The sequence below is a fragment of the Lycium barbarum genome, chromosome 5, assembly GCF_019175385.1.
Source record: "Lycium barbarum isolate Lr01 chromosome 5, ASM1917538v2, whole genome shotgun sequence".
Lineage (NCBI taxonomy): Eukaryota > Viridiplantae > Streptophyta > Magnoliopsida > Solanales > Solanaceae > Lycium > Lycium barbarum.
In genome coordinates this window covers 40,181,178-40,206,397 of record NC_083341.1, presented here as the reverse complement: position 1 = coordinate 40,206,397, position 25,220 = coordinate 40,181,178, and positions in this window count along the sequence as shown.

Genomic DNA, 25,220 nt, shown 5'->3' with positions numbered 1-25,220 from the left:
AAAGTGATTTACGGACCGTAAAGTGCGATCGTCCTCCAACACTCCAAGGAATTCAACTTTCTGTTAAATGTTGAAATGGTAAAACACGACCCAGAATACGGACCGTAAATCGAAATACGGCTAGTAAACCTCGATCGTAAACAATCATGATGACATCCAACCCTTATGCTTTTGATATGCTTAAATACGGCCATGAAGGACGGACCGTAAACCAGTATACGGCCCGTAAACTGTGGTTCACGACCACTGTACACCCCGACTGTTGATCATTAAAAATCAGACTTTGAGTTATTAAAAGGGACCCAAGCCTCATTTTATTGTATTTTCTCATCTACACAACTCAAGAGCTTTCAAGAGAATTCTCCAAAACACTTCATCCATAAGAATTCAAGAGAATCAAAGGAAAACCAAAATCAACAACATCAAATCCATGAAACAAAGTGTATGAAATGCAAGTAAAAGTCATCTACCTCAAGAAAACCCAAGAAAGGTGAAGTAGGGTTTGGTGCAAAGAAGGCATTACTACTTAAGACTTATTCAACCATCATCTAAGGTAAGTTTCATGACTTTATCATGTTGTTTAAGGTATTGGAAAGCTAAGATGCTTGAATTGTAGAAAGACATGGAAAATGGGTCTTGAATGGGTGAATAGTGTCACAATTTAATGGTAGTTAAATGGAATCATGAATGTTGATATACTATGATCATGAATACGTTGTAAATGATGTTTAGACCATGAAATGAGTATTATATATGACAAGATGCAATAACGAGCTATAGCCATAAATGTGGGGAAAAAATGAAGAGAAATGGTGGATCATGGCCATTGTATATGAATGATAATTGTGATTTGCTATATTATGATTGTTATTGTGGATGTTGTTGAGAAGGTTGGGAGTTGATATGGACTATGGGAAAATTAGTATAAATAAAGGAAGTTCTGCTCAATTTTCTCTAGAAATTGTGACGTATTCCATAAGTCAATTAACTAATACTGATTTGAATTCTCTCGTAAAGGTAGCGACGTGATATCGAAGGAGATCAAGCGAACTATATCCTAGCTAAACGACAAAGGTATGTGAGGCTAATCCTTTCTTTCAAATGGCATGAATCTTATGACACGATTCTCCTTTCTCCCTATGACTCTTCTATATCCCGGAAACCTAAGAGCCTACGATCATGAATAGTTATATATATATATATATATATATATATATATATATATGAGACAAGAACTATGCTATGAGCCCAATCACGATATAATGTTTCCATAAAGTAGATGATGTCATTCGTTGTGTACACTCACCTTATATACTAATCCATTCAAGGTGAGGTAGGATGTTCACAAATGTTCATAATGGAATCGAGGGTTCACGACCTTACGTCACCTCGATAAAGGATAGTTATTCTAGAGTTTTTATGCATGTACTATGATAAGAATATTATGATGACATTACACCGCGCCTAAAAGGCCGGGCAGCACCGTTAAGGCAGGCGTCTTTCAGAGGATTACACCGTGTCTATATGGCACAGACAGCACCACTAGTGGGCGGCATGAGATCGTACCCCGGACGTGGGAGGCCTGGACGCGGGCTAACGTTATTGATTATCACACTGCACCTATATGGTCGGGCAGTTTATTTATATATATACATGTTATACGTACCTGAGATGATGATGAGCATAAAAGTAAGTCAGCATGCATTACTCCTTATATGATTCACAGTCTGTTATAGTTTGCTCCATATTTGATTCCTCCCTCGTTTTCTTGATTTATTATTACTGTTTATGCCTTTCATACTCAGTACAACATTCGTACTGACGTCAGTTTTCTTTGGACGCTGTGTTCATGCCCACAGGTAGACAGGGAGGTGAGCTCGATCCAGATTCTTAGTAGCTGTCAGCTGATTGAGAGCACTCCATTGTTCGGAGGTGCTTATGATTATTCATTTGGTACATATGTATATTTTGGGCCCGACGGAGTCTTGTTCCGTCTATATGTATAGTATGTCAGTAGAGGCTCGTAGATGCGCAGTGTGGGTAGTATGGTCTCACATTTTTCATGTGCATGTACATTTATTATTTTGATAGCCTAGAGGCATATATATATATATATATATATATATATATATATATATATATATATATATATATAAAGTATTTATGTTTCCATATGCACTATGATTTTTCCATGCTTTGAGTAAAATATGATAAAAAGGGCCTTAAGTGAGTAAGATAAGCAGTAGAACGAGCGGTGCTCGGTGGCTAGCCCCGGGTACCCGTTGCGGCCCCTAGCTGGGTCGTGACATATATGGACATCCCGTCCACATAATTCTACTCACTCCATGTAGAGGCTCGTATACAGATGTATGTAGTTAAATGTTCTATAATCTCACCGGTTCATATTTGTATATCATTTTTAGCTGCCTTTTCGACTTGTGCATATTGACATAGTTGATGGTGATTACATAGATGTGCATATATTTATTGAACTTACGTCTCTTAATGTTTATGATAATTATGAGTTAGCCGTGTGGTCAAGCTAGATATGACTATGAGAAGTATACTAAAAAGTGCTCAGTAGGTTAGCTCCGGGTACCTGTCATGGCCCTCCGGTTGGGTCATGATAAATACCCCAGAAAAAGGTACAAATCCTCTGAAACCTTGAAAGATGAGAGGAAACCTTGAAAGATGAGAACCGTAAAAGAAAAGAAACAAGTTCAACGAAGAAACAAAAACTGTGCTGAAATGCTATAAAATTATAAAAGAAAGATTGATCTGCTAAAATTCTGAGTGAACCAGGGGCTGAAAACTTGAACAGCAAAATTCAAAGTCAGCAGTGGTGTAAAATGTTTGATGGGTCTTCGCCCATATTTCATAAAGAGGAAGTGAAAGAATTCTGTACAAATTTTCACTTAATAAAAGATGATAGAGTTCAAAAAATGGTAAAAGGAAACAAGATCACTTTCAATGCTGAGGAGCTTAGAAATATATTAGGAGTTCCTTATAAAGGTTATATGAAGAATACATCAAGAGAAAATGGGTAGAATGTGGTCCTACTAAGTGCAATAACTACCTGACCAATAAGCTCTCCAAAGAGCAAAAATCCTCTTACCCAAGAATAGTATTCAAAGGAGAAATGATTCCCACTCAGAAACTATTGCTTGAGTTAGTAAACAAATGCATCTTTCCTAGGATTAAGAGACAAAATGAGGAAAACTATATGGACATTATAGTGATGGACCTGGTGGATCAAATTTTTCCCATAAATCTTCCCTCCAAAATGATTAGGGAAATGGAAAGGGCTACTAACCAATTAAAGGGAGCATGTGCACTGCCTTACAAGTTCTGGATCACTAAGATATTCACTTATTTTAGAGTGCCACTAGGAGATGAAAAGAAGGGGAAGAAAGCGAAGCGGATTAACAAAGACACACTAGAAGAGTGTGGCATACTGCCAAAGAGTACTGGTTCAAAGAGAAAAGGCATCATCATGTACTTAATCACTGAGTTAACTAAGGCAAATGATGGGAAATAAAAACTAGGCATTGGAAATGTTGATCTAAGGATTGAAAATGAACAGCTAAAATAAAAGTTATCGAAGACTCAAGAGAAAGAGAATTGACAGAATTGATAGGATCTTAAGTAAGCTTACACCACCCTATGCAATGAGCAACAAACCTACCCTTCTGAACTAGTCATGTCCTATGTCACCCTAAATCTTTAAGGGCACTAGGTAAAATTATTGAGACAAGATATTTTCCGCTTGGTAGTTGCTTTTTCGATATATAAATGACAACTAGATAAGATGCATATGTACCACTACTTGGGGGGGGGGGGGGGGGGGGGGGAGAATACATTGAATAGTAGCTTATTATGAATTTAGTTAAGAAGACAAAGAGGTATGTAAGGCCCTTTTTTCTAAAGGTGTGTTTTCCTCATTTTGCGTCTCTACGAGATACTCATGGTATTCCTATTCCTATTCCTATAAATGCTGTAAGCTCATGACCCTCGGGATTCTCTTGATATTGTTGACAATGTTTCTTGTGATGATAAGGGTATAACTTGGACTTTCAACAAAATAATAGCTTTTATGAACAGAGAAGTTGAGATTAAAAATGAACACTATCAAATTACAAAGGAATTCACATTATCAAACATGATAAATATATAGGAAAGGAACTGGTCCCCCTAGGAAACAACAAAAAATCTTGATATATCCATTGTGCTAAATCTAAGGAACAATCTAATGAAATAGTTTCTTATTCACAGAGAGCTCGTTTCCATATAGCACATAACGTATCCAATGGGTAGGACACACTGTAAGGATATGATTCTTACTTATGAAAGAGTTCATTCCTACTTAGAAATGCTGGTATAAAAGACAGGGGGAATAAAAGAAGAAAGCTAAAGGATCCCAGATGCCACTTAAGGAGCATTGTAAAGGAATTGATTCTTACTTATAAAAGAATTCAGTCCTATTAGAAGGAACACGTAAGGGACATATAAGGGAGGAAAATAGAAGGAAATATAGTGTTGGAGAACAAGTGTCCTGAGATGAAGAACTTATTCCTTAGGCATATCCATATTACCAAGCAGCCTAAATGTGACACCTCAAAAAGTTTGCATCGTTTGCGTCGTGAGTAAGGTAACGTAAGCTCGGAGAGGTCATGGAACCCTTATAGGGTTAATGAATACTCTTACCAAGTGTCAAGAAAATGTCTAAAGGTTCTGGGATAAATCAAATCGAAGAAAATAAGTTTGTCGAAAAATATGGAAATATTTGGCAGAATTTTGGACATAAATTTTTGGTCAACTTTAGAGATGTATATCTTTTAGTATATGAAAAGTTTTGAAGTAAAGTAAAAGCCTAAAATGAATTTCATGAAGTCTAGTTTCCAACGCAACAAACCGCTCAGCTCTATGACATTGGAGTAGAGAGTTACGGACGTTACAAGTTAGGTCGGCGGAGCAGAGACGCGCAGCTAAAGTGCGCGAGCGCGCCAGCTAAAGTGCGCGAGCGCGCCAGCTACAGTGCGCGATATTTTTAGGTCGGTGGAACGGACCTTGCCAAGTATAAAAGGACCCCTTTTGGTCATTTTTAGTTCATTTCCCAACTCTAGACCCTTCCACAACATGCACATATATTCCTTCAAGTCCAGGAAGCTCTCCAAACATATTCCAACATATTTCCAAGCCTAAACCAAGGAGCAAACTGAAGATTAAAGTGGTTAAGGGTTCCAAGTGAGGTCGACACTTGTCTCCTCTTCTTGAAGAAGTTTGGGTGAGTATTTTTAAGATGGAGTAACCATGGAATTAAAGTGTTATTGAATTTTGAGGTAAGATTTCATCTTAGTTTCATGTTTATGAGTTTGTTTGGTAATTATGTTAAGATTTGAGGAGAATAAATTGGAGGAAAAGTTAAAATATGCATTTGATGATATTTTGAGTTGTGAATTAACTTAAGTTACAATTATTAGTATGTTTTGAGCATAATCTTGTTATGAGGGATAATAATGATGTTAAGGAACTGTCGTATACAAGTGTATAAGGGGTTGTATGAAATTGTTGTTATGGATTGATTATGAAAAGGGGTTTTGGGATGGAATTGAGTCCAGCTTGAATGTAATCTTTTGATTATGGAATTTTTGATGTTTTATTGCGCTTTAGGAGTTATTTTGAAGATTGGAGGAGTAAAGGATAAAAGGAAAATACTGTCCGATTTTCTTTAGCTTACTAATTAATCTAATATAACCTTGTAAGCGTTTCAATGATTTACCCTTAGTGCGAATCATCTTTACTGTAGATTTACATGCTCGGAAGGATAATCATTGAGTAGTTAAGGAAACCCAAAAGGTATGTTAAGGTTGTTCGTTCTTTTCTTGTCATGATTCAATAATGATAAGAGGTAGTTCAGTTTCAGTTATCGTTTGCCTTACATACTCAGTACATTGTTTTGTACTAACGTTCCTTCTGCTGGGGGAGCTGTGTTCATGCCCGTCGATTCAAGTAGCCATATAGGCAATCCAGCTCAGTAGATTTTCCATTCAGCTGTATCCACTTGGTTCGGAGCTGCGGTCCCTTTTGGTATGCTAATTTGACATGTATATATATATGGGTATGAAGGGGTCTTATCCTGTCTTTTCTACAATTTGTGTTCCATAGAGGTCTGTAGACAATTTTATGTTGTTGGGATGTTATGTAGCCTCGTCGGCTCTCATTTTTGTGGTGCAGCATATGTAGCGGCCTAGTCGCTTTCACTATTATCCTCCGCACGTATGTTTATATATATATATATATATATATATATATATATATATATATATATATATATATACATATATATATATCCGCTGCTTGTGAGTTCTTGATGCAGATTCCATTGTGTTAATCTTACAAGAGATAGTATAGCTCAGTGATAAGTTATTTATGGGCCCACCATAATTCTCAGTAAGATGCAAGTACGGATTTAGGGGTGCTTGGTCAGTAGAGGTCGAGAACTAATGACGACTCATCGGATTGGGTCGTGACAGAAGTGGTGTCAGAGCAGTTCTATCCTACTAGATTCTTGTTTATGGATGTGAAGCGCACCAAATTTATAAACAGAAGGCTGCGGGGCATTTAGGAATCATTGACCTTTCTTTCTATCTTAGATCATGCAATATATCCAGAGTCTAGGAAAGATTGTTCCTGGCCCTCTTTCCCTGTAGGTAAGTGCTGATTGATATAGATGAAGAGGTCAGCTTCTGATAGTGGGGGTACAAGGAAGGACCCCAGGGTGGACTCCGGACCACGAGAACAAGGACAGATTAGAAGGAACCTTAGTTACTCCATTGAGACATATCCTTCTGAGCATATGATTGAGGCGACTCCCCTACAGCTTGTGACTTTTATGGAGGAGGATCTGTCAGAGGATAGTTGTGAGACGGACCCGTCTGAGGGATCGTATGAGACACCTGTAGAGCAGGAGGCTCCTGAGGCTACACCAGATTTGATCCCTCCAGTTTCTCCTATGATTGTGCATCACGCCCGAGCCACGATTGTAAGTGTTACGAAGTATTTTAGCCCTTTATCTTGGCCTTCAGTGAACCAGGAGCTGCCAGAGCATTCATATCCTTCGGACTCTAATGGGTGAGATGAGGATGGTCAAGCGAGTAGATGGTGGGAGGATGATGAAAGGGATATTTCACTTTACAGTCCCCAAGACCAGGATCAGGACAAGCCGGTCACAGGTATGCGGACCATCTTACTGAAACACTTTATGTTATGTGTGAATATTATGGGATATCACCTATTGGTTGACAACTGGGAATTTTAAAGAAATCGATAACTGGATTATTCATGGGTAATTGCGAGTAAGACATTTCCGTTACCATTAGAAACCCCGGGGCTAGGAATAAAAAGCAGTCGCGTTTGTTGATTTGTGGTTATTATAAAAAAATATTTCTAGATATTGGAAGCTCTAAGGGTTTCGATAATATTCATCCCACCAAGAAAGTAAGGGACGTTTCCAACCTGGGGAAATGTATTACATGATTTTATTTGGACTTTCCGTTAGAACTTCAAAATGGTTAAAAAGACATATGATAAAAAGACCAAGCAGTAATAAAAAGGATGGGTATGATCCTTTACCTTGACCCTTCAGATAGATGTGGTGAAGATCACTTGACAACAGAGAAATAAGAGCGATGTCGCCTTATGAATAAAAGGAAAGAAGAGAAGGTTTTCAAGTAGAGATAATTCATTAAGTCTCTATTGTCAGAAATTCATAATAAAGGACTTAGAAAATATGCTAAGAAGTCCTACAGTCTCAGACATACGAGAAATATGAGAAACTAGAATAGCTCGAGAGAAATTAGGAGAATATGAGCTTTATGATTGAAATTTTAAAGGATCGTGAGGTATGAGTCTGGCTAGCTCGGTAAAAAGAGGGTCGATGTATTAAATCCACAGATTTAAGTCAATTTTAAAGAGCCTAGGGATATTTTGTAAGTAAGGCATCAATAAGCGATGTAAACGATAACTCATGTGTGGCCATACTGAATAGTATGTGTGCCCTTATGATCGATTGTTTGAAATGCTAAAGGTATTGATCCAGCGGGGTATTGAAGTTAAGGTAGCAAGTACTACAGGGCAAGTTGACATTGTTGTCTTCGAACGTTAAAGTTGGATAATCATGATGTGATAATATCAGGGAGAAGAAGAAAATGTGTATATAAGAGTAACAAAATTATGGTGGCATGAGATGAAGGAAAGCGTAATCAAGGGAAGTATGTTGCCAATACGGGTTAAGTAAAAATTTCTAGAAAAGAGTCAAGGTGGTGGTAGAGGTGAAGAGCCATTCGAATAAATTTCTAAAAGTAAATAAGCAGGGCGGATAGAGTATGGAAATATGTAATAAGGGGCGAATGTGAAGATCCCAGAAATAGATCTTGATAAATAGGGTTTAATGGTAATAACGATCGGTATGAGTATAACCTGAGAAGAATAACCAGGTTTTATGAAAGGTGTCAAGCGATTTTTGACTTTTAAGGTACGTCCGAAAGGATAAATATAAAGCCATATTGACACATTCACTTAGAAAGCTGAAAAGCCACCCCCCCCCCCCCCTCACCTAAAAGATGATTTTGGAAATGGAAAGTATTCGTACTTCTAACAGAATATTCTACGAATTCCAGGGCCAATGCTGTAGAATAGCAAGTGGGAAAGAGCACTTTATAAGCAAAGGAAGTGAAGAAATACCCTAAGGGCAAAAGTAAGAAAAGTGGACTAATGAATTAGCAAAAGGAAGTTGGGTAACAATCAAGGACAAGAGGTAGAATAATAAGCTAACAAGTCTGGCCACGAGGCAAAACATCGGTAACATGGGATAAGAGTCTTAATAAGGAGTGCAGAAATTCGATCATAAAGGAAATAGGATGAATGTACGAGGGATATGTACAAATATGAACAAGTTGTAGTATCATAAAGGAAGATGAGGACTCGACGTAAGGAGAAAGAAAAGGGTGTACTTGGTGAAGTTTTCATGATAAGAACAAGAACCAACTGAATAGTACAAGGACTGTGATACATGACAGTGATGCAAACAAGTAGTTAAGAGAACTACAGAACAATATGAGCTAAGCTAATGAATGGATGAGTTGTGGGAACGAATGGTATAGTACAAATATAAATCAGAATTTGGGAACTAAGAGCAAGAAGAATCTCAAGGATATTAGTAAAAAGATAGTTATGAAGGAAGATTAGGGCTGGAGGAGCATTGTAAAGTCGGACACTCCATAAGGATTCTAATGAATTCCGATGTCATTGATTCATTAATCTAGGGAATGTTAGTTATCAAGGGGAGAGGTTATCAATAAAGAAATCGTCTGAATTATATCCGATATGTGCAAACATTTGACTTAATGCAAGAATTTAGTTAGCAAAAAGGAAATAAGTTAAACCATGCGATGAAAGGAACTCTGACATTATATGGAATAAAGGAGTTGAAGGAACACTAAAGTCAACCAGATGACCACCAAAGACGGTTAATATTTGATTGATACTGGTATATGAGAGCATTTTAAAAGGGGGGAAGAACAGATTCAATTCTAAGACAAATTACAATATTGAAGGAGCCAAAGTTCATGATGTACAAGTATATCAAGAATTTATTAAAAGAAAGTGGGAATGGATTTAATACAAGTCTATTATGGGACAAATATGGGAAAGGAAGCATAACAAGATGATAAGGGGATTAGCCAATCAAAGAGAATGAGTCTCGTCAATACGACATGTTATGCTTCTGGACTATGGTTCAAAATGTTCGCATCGGAGAAATTTGTGTGACATTTAAATATGCAGTAACATACTCCAAGAGGTAATGCAAGGAGTAAGAAAGGTTTGTAACTGACCAGGAAATAAGTGTAAAGGACAATCTGGATTACTAAAAAGGAAATCATAGTACTAAAAGAGATGAAAGTTTTAACAAGAGGAATAATTATAGGGTTCAATGATCTCCAAAGGAAAGAAAGATAGTGTGCCTATGGATAGCAAGACAGCAGTGCTACTTGAGATTAGAAAGTACCTCGCAAGTCGTGAAGTCACAAGTCGTCAGTTATATCAAATGTGAGAGCATATGTTACAGAACCATATAAACAATCGTCGTGATGAAATGGCCAACAAAATGGTGTAAGGACAACAATAAGGAGTTCAACCAACATTCGGAGAAGCACTATGATTATATTGTAAGGATTTAAGGAGTTCGACCAAGGGATTAAAAGGAAACGATATGGTATGTATATAAGGCCGACGTGTACTAAAAGGGATAATAAAAAATAGCACTAGAGAAGCAAGCATGGAAAGGTGTCGTATCTGATAGAGAAATAAAGAGCAAGTAAATAGGGTACAACATTTAAGGGTACTTACAAATTGGCGGGGAGTCGTAGCAATCGTGAGCCAAGACCACCTTAATGAGAACAGGACGATAACTGGATATCAGTTGACCATTGGTTACATACATAAGAACATGAGGCTATGAGACTTATGGATGAGTTCGACAAAGAGAGGGGAATATGAATGGAAACTGATGAGCTCATATTATAAGAGTGTGAATATCACGGTCTAAGGAAGGATGGCCATTTCAAGAAATCAAACAATTTTTTCCACTGCCAGAAGAAGGAGAGGAGGGGGGGGGGGGGGGGGGGGGAGAATGTTACACCTCAAATATTTTTGCATTGTTTGCATCGTGAGCAAACTAACTTAAGCTCGGAGAGGTCATGTAACCCTTATAAGGTTAAGTAATACACTTAACAAGTGTTAAGAAAGTGTCTAAAGGTTCTGGGATCAAGCAAATCGAAGAAAATAAGTTTGTCAAAAGATTTGAAAAAACTCTGCAGAATTTTTGACACAATTTGGGGTCAACTTTAGAGAAGTATATCTTTTGGTCTATGAATAGTTTTGAAGTAAAGTAAAAGCCTAAAATGAAGTTCATGAAGTTCGAAGTGACATTGGAGTAGAGTGTTATGGATATTACCAGTTAGGCCGGAGGAGTAGAGACGCGTTGCTACAGTGCACGAAATTTTAAGGTCGATGGAACCGACCTTGGCAAGTATAAAAGGACTCCTTTTGGTCATTTTTGGGTAATTTCCCAACTCTAGACCCTTCCACAACATGCACATATATTCCTACAAGTCAACCAACATCTCCAAACATATTCCATCGTATTTCAAAGCCTAAACCAATGATAAAAGTGAAGATTAAAGTGGTTAAGGGTTCCAAGTGAGGTCAACACTTGTCTTATCTTCTTGAAGATGTTTGGGTGAGTATTTTTAAGATGGAGTAACCATGGAATTGAAGTTTTCTTGAATTTTAGAGTAAGATTTCATCTTAGTTTCATGTTTATGAGTTTGTTTGGTAATTATGTTAAGATTTGAGGACAATAAATTGGAGGAAAAGTTAAAATATGCATTTGATGATATTTTGAGTTGTGAATTAACTAGAGTTATAATTATTAGTATGTTTTGCGCATAATCTTGTTATAAGGAATAATAATGATGTTAAGGAATTGTCGTATACAAGTGTATAAGGGGTTGTAAGAAGTTGTTGTTTTGGATTGATTATGAAAAGAAGTTTTTGGATAGAATTGAGTCTAGTTTGAATGTAATCTTTTGAATATGGAATTGTTGATTTTTATTGTGCTTTTGGAGTTGTTTTGAAGATTGGAGGAGGTAGAAGATACAAGGGAAATGCTGTCCGGTTTTCTTTAGCTTACCAATTAATCGAATTTGACCTTGTAAGCGCTTCAATGACTTACCTTTAGTGCGAATCATCTTAACTGTAGATTTATAAGCTCGGAAGGATAAGCATTAAGTAGTTAATGAGACCCAAAAGGTATGTTAAGGCTTTTCCGTCTTTTCTTGGCGCGATTCCATATATGGTAAGAGCGTAATGAACCTTATGACTAGAGATTTGTCAAAGTAGAGCTTGTCGTATTGATGCATAGATTTCGAGTATTATGTTATTCTTTTCGAGGGGTCATATCCCCTCCCTATGTCCTTGAGTTCATAGAGAGGCAGAAGCGACATGTTACAGTATCTGTATTTTTCAGCACACGTATGATATACTGCATGATATACATATACATTTATTTTAGCCTGGCCACTTGGTCAGTGAGATAGATATGCCTGGTCTACTGGTCAGTGAGACATTTTTTTTGGCCTAGCCACTTGGTCAGTGAGACATCTATGCCTGCTCTACGGGTCAGTAAGACAAATTTCCTGACCTACGGGTCAGTGAGACAGATTGCCTGGCCTACGGGTCAGTGAGACAGACTGCTTTGCCGACGGGTCAGTGAGACAGATTGCCTGGCCGATGGGTCAGTGAGATTTTACAGTTTCTTGGCCAGTTTGTCAGTGAGATATATAATAGTAGTATATTGTATTTCATATGAGACAGGTCAGGTGAGATATTCAGGGCATTTTTTGGCCTCCAGATTGCATGGGTTTCAGTTCAGTTTCAGTTATCGTTTGCCTTACATACCTAATACATTTTTCATACTGACGTCCCTTTTGTTGGAGGTGTTGCGTTAATGCCCGCAGGTTCAGGTAGCCATACACGAGATCCAGCTCAATAGATTTTCCATCCAGCGACAGTCACCGTGCTCCACTTGGTTCGGAGCTGCGGTCCCTTTTCGTATGCTATTTTGACATGTATATATATATATGGGCATGACGGGGTCTTATCCTGGCTTTTACACAATTCGTATTCCATAGATGTCTGTAGACAGTTTTATGTAGTTGGGATGTTATGTAGCCTCGTCAGCTCTCATTTTTGTGGTACAACATATATAGTGGCCTAGTCAGCTTGCACTATTATCCTCAGCACATATGTGTGTATATATATATATATCCGCTGCTTGTGAGTTCTTGATGCAGAGTCCATTGTGTTAATCTTACAGTAGATATTATAGCTCAGTGATAAGTTATTTATGGGCCACCATGTTGCTCGGTGAGATGCAAGTATGGATTTAGGGGTGCTTGGTCAGTAGAGGTTGGGCACTCATCACGACTCATCGGATTTTATGGTGACACTAAAGTGTTACAAAGATTTGAAGGTTAGTCCCTGAGTGAGAGAACGGAGTCCATTAAAACCTTGCCTATTTTTGTGGATGAACTACTACGGGCTTACTGACCTCGTGAGGTGAGCCTTTGTTTGTCAACACAAAGGTGTAGTTTTAGAGCAACATGAAGTTGGTTTTAAAAGGGAACATTGTCAACACAGAAGCATAACCCATGGGGGAAAATTTGATCCATATCTGAAAGCGATTGAAAAAATCCAATCAAAGGGCACATGAAGATATATTAAACTGAACGTGTTTGTTATCACCAAAAAGGGAAAACTTGTTGAGTAGTTGTTGTCTTAATGATAGATTCTGAGCTTAAATGAAGTTTTGATGATTTGACAAACAACAAACCAATGACAATCAAGGGATACATATGGAAGGATTCAATGAAGAAACAAATATCTAAACAGATCTCAAAAGGATTCATTGAAGCAGTCATATCAACTCAGGAACTGCTCATAGGAACTGTTCCTTACTATCACATAATTGGAGACTAAAAAAGCTACTTCATGATGATGTTAGAGGACACAAAATATTGACTGATTCCTATTCGATAAAGAGTTAGATTTCAAGTTATTGTAATATTTCCATAAAGTACCATAAGTTGATCAACATGGAATTAGCATTGAAGTAGAAGACTTCACCAACACGCATATAAGGAAAGAAGGAAGATCCAGGTCAAAAAAGATCTTGTTTTCAGGTACAATTAAATAAACAAAAACTTGCTTAGATTCAACTATTCAAAGGTGTCAGCTACTTCTATATAAGCACAACACAATCAAGATTTGGAACTTAACCACAAACACAAATCACAAAATCTGACAAGAGACTTGGTGAGCGCAATCAACACTTTATCTTTGAGAACCATCTTCCAGAGGATGAAGAACTCGAGCATATCAAGAAATGATCATCAAGTTCTTTAGTTTGTCATTGTTAGCTTCAATTGTGGTTTCATTTATTCACCTGTGCAAGTATTTTGTCATAGGTGTTTGTTGGTTAAATTATTGTCATAGGCAGACTATTCAAGGAGAAAGTCATTAGGTTATATGTAACCTTTAGAAAGCTTCATATTTAGAAGAGAAGAGATTATGGTAAATCCTATAAGAGATAGGTTGTGGTTTTTGACTCCCTTGACCAAGGAGTTTTCCATTTAAAAATTCTTGTGTTGATTCATATTCTGTTGCATTATGTTCTTACGCAAACTGCTCTAAGAACCAAATTATTAGAGTTCATTAGAGTAGCCCAGGCCTAACATGTACCAATACTTGTCATGTCACGAGTACGAGCCCCCTTCTTTCACTGTTATCCGCTATTATTTCCATCCTTAATCTTTACTTAATAAAAGCATCCTTCAAATGAAGTCTAGAAAGTTTTAATATACCTAGAATGCTGAGCAAACGAGCCACTAACCTCAATTATCACCTTTTCTTTGCTCAATGATGTCTTAGAGAAGAGGGATAATGTCTCTTAGATTGGTATTGAGGTGTTAAACAAGTGTCAAGAACGGTGCATAAGGATTGGAGATCAAATGAGTCGACGAGAACGAAATCGGAACAGTTGGGCATTATACGGCCCAACATACTGGCCGTATAAATTATACTGGCCGTATGTTAGGCTGTATAATTAGCCAAGAGGGGCATCACTCAATGGACCAAACATACGGCCTGTATAAATTGTACGGACCGTATGTTGGTCCGTATATGTTGGTCGTGACAGATTTCAACAATTAATATAAGGACCCCTCTCTTATTATTTCATTTCATTTCCACTCTCCTCTCCTAAAGAAACCTCTAGAATCCTCTCCATTACTCATCCATAATAAATCAAGCGAAAACCATGATCAACTACACCAAATCCACGAAATCAAGTGTATGAGACCTATTAAAAGTTCATCTAAACCAAGAAAACTCAAGGGAAGTGAGTTAGGGTTTTGGTGCAAGAAGAGAAGTCCCACTCAAGTGTTGTTCATCCATCATCCAAGGTGAGTTTTATGATTATTCTTGATTGTTTAAGGTGTTGAAAGTTAAAAACACATGGATTGTAGAAAGACATAGAAAATAGGTCATAAATATGGGAATAGTGACATTGTTGGGTAAAGGTTTGGAATGAGCCATGACTATCAATATGTTGTGATTGTAAATATGTTATTAATGACATTTAGACCATGGAATAAGTATTATATATAAGAAAACGCGATAGTGAGCTATAACCATAATTGGGGAGAAATTGAAGGAAAATGGTGAATTGTGGGAAATGTAGATGAATGATGATTGTTGTTTGCGATATTGTGAATATTGTTATGAACATTTGGGAGTTGATATAGAATATGGGAAAAGTAGTAGAAACAAAGGAAATGCTGCCCAATTTCCCCTAGAAATAGTAACACGTTCTTATGGCCGATTAACTATTATTGATGTGAATTCTCTTGAAGGTAGAAACGAGGGCATTGAAAGAGAACAAGCAAGCAATAGATTAGTTAAGCGTAAAAGGTAAGTGAGGCTAGTCCTTTCTTTCTATGGCATGACTTCTCCTTCCTCTCCATAAATCTCCTACATTTCGGAAAACGATGAGTCTATGTTCATTAATAGCTATATGAGATAAGAGATATATTATGAGCCTAAAAATGATGATGATGAGCTTGAGTCTAAAGATTCTAGAGTTCATGATATGATGTCCCTATAACGCTAATGATGTCATTAATTGTATACACTCACCTTATATACTATTTCCTTCAAGGTGAGGCAGAATACTTATAAATGCTCCATAATCGAATCGGGGGTTCACGACCTTAGGTCACCCCGATAGAGTATAATTGTCTTAAGTTTCTAGTCATGCATTATGCTAATAGTATGATGAGAATATGGTAAGTCTATGATATCTACATGATGCTATCACACCGCGTCTATATGGCCAGGCAGACACCGATATGGACGGGCAGCTTATACATTTATACATATATGATATGATGATGATTATGAGTAAGACAGCATGTGTTATTTATTTTATAAGTGACAATCATATACAGTTGCTCCTTACTTATGCCTTCTTTATCTCATTGACGTATCATTATTGTTTATGCCTCTCATACTCAGTACAATTTTCGTACTGACGTCCGTTTTCTTTGGACGTTGTGTTCATGCCCACAGGTAGACAAGGAGGTGATCTTGATCCAGACTCATAGGAGCTAGTAGCTGATTTGAGAGCTCTCCATTGTTCCGGAGGTGCCTTGATTATTCTTTTTGTGTACATATGTATATTTTTGGCATGACAGGGTCATATCCCGTCCCTATGTCTAGCACTCTAGTAGAGGCTTGTAGATACGCAGTGTGGGTTATATGGTCTCACGAGGTTGATATTATGTATATATATATATATTATTTTGATGGCTGAAAGGCTTATGTATATAAAAGTATTATTGTTTTCAAGTGAAAGATGATTTTCTTATAATTTGAGTATGAATTTGATAAAAGAATGTTTAATGAGTATGATGAGTAGTAGAACGAGTGGTGCTCGGTGGTTAGCCCCGTGTACCTGCCATGGCCCCTAGCCGGGTCGTGACAAAAGTGGTATCAGAGCAGTTCAGTCCTAGGAAGTGTCTACGAGCCGTGTCTAGTAGAGTCTGGTTTATGGTGTGTTGCGCTATATTAATAAACAAGAGGCTACAGGGCATTTCGGAAAAATGACCATCTTTCATCCTAAGAGATCATGCGATAGAGCTGTGTTATAGGATTTTCCCCTCTTAATAGTGTGTTGTGATTTTAGAAATTCCGCCAAAGGGAAAAGCTACAGCCGCCCAGAAGGGCAAGACTACGACAAAAAAGAGGGTAGAAAGAGAGCCGCCAATGAATGTAGAAGAGGGCGAGTCACATAATGAGGCCCAATCTAATACTTCTTCCACCCCGCCCAATGTAGAAGAACAAGGAGGAGCTTCAGCTCCAATTCCTCCACCAGTCGCTTCGGGTCAACAAGTGACCGAGGCTATTCATCTATTGACACAGTTGGTTGCTACCCAGGCACAACGGCAGAATGTGAGTTCAAGTGATCGGGCAGCTAGTACAAGAGCCCGTGATTTTATGAGTTTGAATCCTCTGGAGTTTTTCGGATCAAAGCCGGATGAAGACCCGCAAGGTTTTATTGATGAGATGCTGAGAACATTGAGGATTATTCATGCCTCTGAAACTGAATCTATGGAGTTGGCATCTTATAGACTCTGAGATTTGGCGGTATTGTGTTACAATAATTGGCTAGCATCAAGAAAAGAAAATGTGCCTCCTCTCGTGTGGCAAGAATGTGTAGATGCTTTCATCCGTCACTATTTGCCACCCGAGGTACGTCGAGCTAGAGCAGATAGGTTCTTAAGTCTAAAGCAAGGAAACATGAGTGCCCGGGAATATAGCCTTCAATTTAATTCCTTGGCTAGATATGCCCCGACTATGGTGGCCTATATGGGAGATAGAGTGCATCGCTTTGTGAGTGGCTTAGGGCCACATTTATTTAAAGATTGCTTAATGGCTGCTTTGCAAGACGTAATGGATATTTCCCGAATACAAGCCCATGCCTAGAACTAAGAGGGACGACAACAACCACAAAGGGGTGATCGCGACATTGATAGAAGGCAAAGCAAGAGGGCCAGATCTATGGGGGCAGGCAGTGATTATAGAGGGGGATCAAGGCAGACATATTCTAGATACTCAGGCCAATCGGTGACAAGTGCACCTCCACGATTTACAAGTAGGTGATTTGATCGCTCCTTTCGTTTAGGACAGGGTCAGAGTTCGAGGCCCTCAGATTCTCAGTTCAGGGAAGATTATAGTCAGAGGAGACCCCCAGTACCGTGGTGCAGCCAGTGCGGTAGACTACATTCCTGACAGTGTCGCCAAGGTTCAGATGCTTGCTATGCCTGCGGCTAGGATGGGCATATGATGTGAGATTGCCCATCGGTGAGTGGTAGAGTTGGGGTTCAGCCCACAGGATTAGTGGCTGGTTCCTCTTCAGTTCGCCCGGTAGGGCAGACTCCCCAGATTTCAGCAGGTCGAGGTAGAGGCAGGGGGGAGCATCTACTTCAGGTGCCACTCAGTCCCGTGTGTATGCTTTAGCCGGACAACAAGATCTTGAGTCCTCCCCGGATGTGGTTACAGGTACATTATCCATATTTTCCCGTGATGTGTATACGTTGATAGATCCGGTTTTTACTTTCTCTTATATTACTGCATATGTTGCTGGTTGTATTGGGGTGAAACCTGAGCCAATTAAACCTTTTGAGTTATCTACTCCGGTTGGTGATTCCATGATAGCTAGACAAGTGTTTAAGAATTGTGTACTTGTGATATACAATCGCCAGACCAAAGCTGATTTAATTGAGCTGGAAATGCTAGATTTTGATGTAATTATAGGTATGGATTGGTCGGCCTCATGTTATGCGAGCGTTGATTGCCGAATGAAAATAGTTCTATTTCAATTTCAGGGAGAGCCCGTGCTTGAATGGAAGGGTAGTACAGCCTCTCCAAAATGTAGGTTTATTTCCTACCTTAAGGTAAGAAAGATGATAGCTAAGGGCTATATTTACCATCTAGTCCAAGTTCATGATACCGAAGCAAAGCCGCCAACTTTCCAATCCATTCCGGCAGTGTTGATGAATTTGATGAATAATGTATTCAAGCCACCCTTGGATTTATTCGTGATAGTATTCATTGATGATATTCTAGTATACTCTCGCACAGAAGCAGAACATGCAGATCATTTATGTATTATTCTTGGAATTCTTCGAGCCCGAGAATTATATGCAAAATTTTCAAAGTGTGAGTTTTGGCTGAATTCTGTAACATTTCTGGGCCATGTTATTCAGATGATGGTATTCGAGTTGATACTCAGAAAATTGAAGGTGTGAAGACTTGGCCAAGGCCTACAACGCCTACAGAGGTCCGCAATTTTCTGAGATTGGCAGGTTACTATAGAAGGTTCGTAGAGGGATTTTCCTCTATTTCAGCCCCATTGACGAAGCTAACCCAGAAGTCAGTCAAATTTCAATGGAATGATGCTTGTGAATGCAGCTTCCAAGAGTTGAAGGACAGATTAACCTCAGCTCCGATCTTAACACTTCCAGAAGGGCCAGATGGTTATGTTGCGCACTGTGATGCTTCCAGCGTTGGGTTAGGATGTGTGTTAATGCAGCACGGTAGAGTCATTGCGTATACTTCGAGATAGCTGTGGAAACATGAGAAGAACTATCCAACTCATGACCTTGAATTGGCTGCAGTCATTCACACATTAAAAATGTGGAGACATCGAATGCCAGGAGGATTATTGCAAGCAATAGAAATGGGAAGTTATCAGCATTGATTTTATTGTGGGGTTACCTCGTTCTCGAGGCAAATATGATTCTATATGGGTGATTGTGGACAGATTAACGAAAGCAGCTCATTTTCTTCCAGTAAGAACCACATACTCGGCTGAAGACTATGCGAGGTTGTATCTCAAGGAGATTGTGTGACTCCATGGCATTCCAATATCAATTATCACAGATAGAGGAGCACAATTTACAGCCAAGTTCTAGAAATCCTTCCAAGAAGGTCTAGGTACCCAACTGAAGTTTAGCACGACATTTCATCCGCAGACCGATGGACAGGCCGAACGTACTATTCAGACTTTGGAAGATATGCTACGGGCATGTATACTAGATTTTGGTGGTAGTTGGGATAATCATTTGCCTCTAATCGAATTTGCATACAACAATAGTTATCATTCCAGTATCAAAATGGCTCCGTATAAAGCTTTATATGGAAGGAAATGCAGGTCCCCAATTGGATGGTTTGAAATAGGAGAAGTACAGCTAATAGGCCCCGAATTGATTTAGCAAGCGGTAGAAAAAGTCAAGGTGATCCGAGATCGATTGTTAACAGCCCAAAGTCGCCAAAAATCTTATGCGGACAACCGCCGGAGAGACTTGGAATTTCAGGTTAATGATTGGGTATTTTTGAAAGTGTCGCCAATGAAAGGGGTGTTGAGATTTGGCAAGAAAGGAAAGTTAAGTCCTCGATACATTGGACCCTATAAAATTATCCGTAAGGTGGGTCATGTAGCCTATGAATTGGACTTGCCTGCAAGACTTGAATTAGTCTACCCAGACTTCCTTGTTTCAATACTCCGCAAGTGTGTTGGAGATCTTACGCGGATTGTTCTGATTGATGATGTCCAAGTAACAGAAAAGCTAGCATATGAAGAAGATCCCATTGCCATCTTAGACAAGCAAGTACGAAGACTTCGAAATAAGGAAGTAGCTTTAGTCCAGGTCTTGTGGCGAGACAGCAACCGAGAAGAAATGACTTGGGAAGCGGAAAAGAAAATGAAATCCACATATGCACATTTATTCCAGCCCCAGAAGAGATTCAAGATGAAACACCAACAATATAAGGTATGTATGCTTACTTTTCATGCTTTTGGTCGTGTGTGGCCAATTTATAGTTTCATTGTGTTGTGGCCCTGTGAGGCAATGTTATTATGGGTTGTTGTGACAGGTTGGTAGCGCCATATTACAGGGGAAACTCTGGCAAAATTTCCGTAGAATTCCTGAGTATTTAACATTCGAGGACGAATGTCCCAAAAGGGGGGGAGAATGTTACACCTTGGAAAATTCCCCATTAACGTACATTGAATAGGCTAGAAAAAGGCACGAAGTATATGATGTTTTGATGAGTAAGAAATAGCATTTGATGATCCTAATTGAGATTCAAAGGCATTTGACGTAATGGAAGAAGGTTGTTAAGGAAAGTAAGGGATATATTGCGTGTCGGGTAAGAATTATGAGCGACGAGTTAACGATGGCGTAATGATGTCTTAGAGAAGAGAGATAATTTCCCTTAGATTCGTATTGAGGTGTTAAACAAGTGTCAAGAAGGTTCCATAAGGATTGGAGATCAAACGAATCGACGAGAACAAAATCGGAACAACTGGGCATTATACGGCCCAACATACCGGCCGTATAAATTATACTGGCCGTATGTTAGGCTGTATAATTAGCCAAGAGGGGAATCACTCAATGGACCAAACATACGGCCCGTATAAATTGTACGGACCGTATGTTTGTCCGTATATGTTGGTCGTGACAGATTTCAACAATTAATATAAGGACCCCTCTCTTATTATTTCATTTAATTTCCACTCTCCTCTCCTCAAGAAACCTCTAGAATCCTCTCCATTATTCATCCATAAGAAATCAAGGGAAAACCATGATCAACTACACCAAATCCACGAAAGCAAGTGTATGAGACCTATTAAAAGTTCATCTACACCAAGAAAACTCAAGGGAAGTGAGTTAGGGTTTTGGTGCAAGAAGAGAAGTCCCACTCAAGTGTTGTTCATCCATCATCCAAGGTGAGTTTTATGATTATTATTGATTGTTTAAGGTGTTGAAAGTTAAAAACACATGGATTGTAGAAAGACATAGAAAATGGGTCATAAATATGGGAATAGTGACATTGTTGGGTAAAGGTTTGGATTGAGCCATGACTATCGATATGTTGTTATTGTAAATATGTTATTAATGACATTTAGACCATGGAATAAGTATTATATATAAGAAAACGCGATAGTGAGCTATAACCATAATTGTGGAGAAATTGAAGGAAAATGGTGAATTGTGGGAAATGTAGATGAATGATGATTGTTGTTTGCGATATTGTGAATATTGTTATGAACATTTGGGAGTTGATATAGAATATGGGAAAAGTAGTAGAAACAAAGGAAATGCTGCCCAACTTTCCCTAGAAATAGTAACACGTTCTTATAGCCGATTAACTAATGTTGATGTGAATTCTCTTGAAGGTAGAAACGAGGGCATTGAAGGAGAACAAGCAAGCAATAGATTAGTTAAGCGTAAAAGGTATGTGAGGCTAGTCCTTTATTTCTATGGCATGAATCCTATGGCATGACTTCTCCTTCCTCTCCATGAATCTCCTACATTCCGGAAAACGATGAGTCTATGTTCTTGAATAGCTATATCAGATAAGAGATATATTATGAGCCTAAAAATGATGATGATGAGCTTGAGTCTAAAGATTCTAGAGTTCATGATATGATGTCCCTATAACGCTAATGATGTAATTTATTGTATACACTCACCTTATATACTATTTCCTTCAAGGTGAGGCAGAATACTTATAAATGCTCCATAATGGAATCGGGGGTTCACGACCTTTGGTCACCCCGATAGAGTATAATTGTCTTAAGTTTCCAGTCATGCATTATGGTAACAGTATGATGAGAATATGGTAAGTCTATGATATCTACATGATGTTATCACACCGCGCCTATATGGCCGGGCAGACACCGCTAAGGCGGGCAGCGTATACACCATGTCCAGATGACATGGGCAGACACCACTAGTGGGCGGCATGAGATGGTACCCCGGACACGGGAGGCTTAGACGCAGGCTAATGATTATCACACTGATCCGATATGGACGGGCAACTTATACAGTTATACATATATGATATGATGATGATTATGGGTAAGCCAGCATGTGTTATTTCTTTTATAAGTGACAGTCATATACAATTGCTCCTTACTTTGCCTTCTTTATCTCATTGACGTATCATTATTGTTTATGCCTCTCATACTCAGTACAATGTTCTTACTGACCTCCGTTTTCTTTGAACGCTGTGTTCATGCCCACAGGTAGACAGGGACGTGATCTTGATCCAGACTCGTAGGAGCTAGTAGCTGATTTGAGAGCTCTCCATTGTTCCGGAGGTGCCTTGATTATTCTTTTTGTGTACATATGTATCTTTTGGGCATGACGGGGTCCTGTCCCGTCGCTATGTCTAGCACTCTAGTAGAGGCTCGTAGATATGCAGTGTGGGTTATATTGTCTCACGAGGTTGCTACTATGTATATATATATATATATATATATATATATATATATATATATTATTTTTGTGGCCGAAAGGCTTATGTATATAAAAGTATTTATGTTTTCAAATGAAAGATGATTTTCTTATAATTTGAGTATGAATTTGATAAAAGAAAGTTTAATGAGTATGATGAGTAGTAGAACGGGTGGTGCTCGGTGGTTAGCCCCGGGTACCCGTTATGGCCCCTAGCCGGGTCGTGACAGCTGGGGTGATGCTGCCCGAATTTTTGCAGATTCTAAATGGAACTAAATTAAGAAAGTTAGATGGGCGTATAACCGTGAGCCTAACAATAGTATAAATCGTTTACATGTAGATTTACGAGCTTTGAAGGATAATCATTGAGTCACTAAGGAGATCGAAAGGTATGTTAAGGCTAGTCCCTTTCTTTCAAAAGGAATGATTCTTATGTTGTGATTCCATAGATGTTTCCATAACCGTCTTACCTCCAAAAGTTAGAAGTTTATAATTTTTAAAAGCTTCCTATGATACTAAATATGAGATGTTTTCAATAAGGTATTTATACTCAAAAGTTAAAGATTCATGATTCCAAGAGTTTCTTATGACATTAAGGATGAGGAAGCTTTATAAGGACAAAGAAGATGAGATGTTTTCTATGATGAGCATGATGATGATGACTTTGATTTTGGAAGTTCCAAAGCTTATGATTTTAATGCTATTATGAGACTATCGAGTTTATTTCATGATTTTCTTAAATTGCTCATTGTTGTTAGTCTCACCTCACGAATCTTTCATTCGAGGTGAGATTTAGCAATGATGATTATTCTATAATATAAATCGGAGGTTACCGACCTTACGTCACTCTGATCAAGTGCAGCTTTTGATTGGGCTCTCATGCATGCTTTATAAATATGTATGTATTTTAACAACACCGTGCCTACATGGCCGGGCAGTATAACACCGCGCCGCCCAATAGGCGGCCGGGCAGACACACCACTGCAGTGGACAGCTTGTGCCCCGGATGCGAGAGGCCTGGATGCGGACTAATGATGATAACACCGTGCCTGAATGGCCGGGCAGCATAACACCATACCTATATGGTCGGGCAGTTTACTTGTATGTATTTATAAGAAGTTAAAGCTAGCCTGCATGACATCCGCCTTAAGAGGCAATCTGGTGTATAGGTTAGCTTTATCTCATGTTATGTTCCATGGTTCTGGTTATGTTGTTATTCATGCCTTACATACTCGGTACACTATTCGTACTGACATCCTTTCTTGTGGATGCTACGTTCATGCCCGCAGGATTAGGTAGCCAGCAAGACGACCCAGGCCAGTAGGATCTCTTCTTAGCCACAGTCAGTGCGCTCCATTGGTCCGGAGTTGCAGCCCTTTTTGCTATGCTTTTTTTATGTAGATTTGTGCGTATGGCAGGGCCATGTCCTGTCATTTCTACAATTTGTACTCCATAGAGGTCTATAGACTTTTATCTATAGTAGAAGCGTCATGTAGCTCTGTGGTTTCTTATTTTATTTACAGTACATGTAGTGGTCATGTCGGACTGCAGTGTCATCTTTTGCATGCATGCCTATATATATCCATGTGGATTGTTTATAAGTTGTTGAGGTAGGGTTTATTGTATGAAATTTTCAGCAGATACTATCACCTAAGTATACGTTAGAAATGGGCCACCAGGTTAATCACTATATGGAAAGTACGAGGTTAGGGGTGCTTGGTCCGTAGTGGTCGGGCACTCGTCACGGTCCATGGGTTGGGTCATGACAAAAGTTGTATCAGAGCAGTTCGTCCTAAGGTTGTCTATAGACCGTATTCGGTAGAGTCCTAGTTATGGGTGTGAAGCCGACCACACTTATAAATAAGAGGCTGCGGGGCATTTAGGAATTATTGACATTCCCTTCTATCTTAGATCGTGCCATAGAGCCAGAGTCTAGGAAAGATCATTTCTAACCCTCTTTTCCTGTAAGTGGAAGCAGTTGATGAGAGACGAAGAGATCAACTTCAGATAGTGGGGATGCCAGGAAGGCCCCCAAGGCGGATTCAGGACACCAGATTTCGGGACCGTGCAGGAGGAGTCCCAGCTATTCTATCGAGGCAAACCCTTCCGAGGACCCACGACGATCCTCCCAGAGTTCCTGACTTTCATGGAGGAGGACCCATCAAAAGATATGAGACGCCGGTGGAGGAGGCTCCCGAGGCTGTACCAAAGTTGACCCCTCCAGCTTCTCCTATG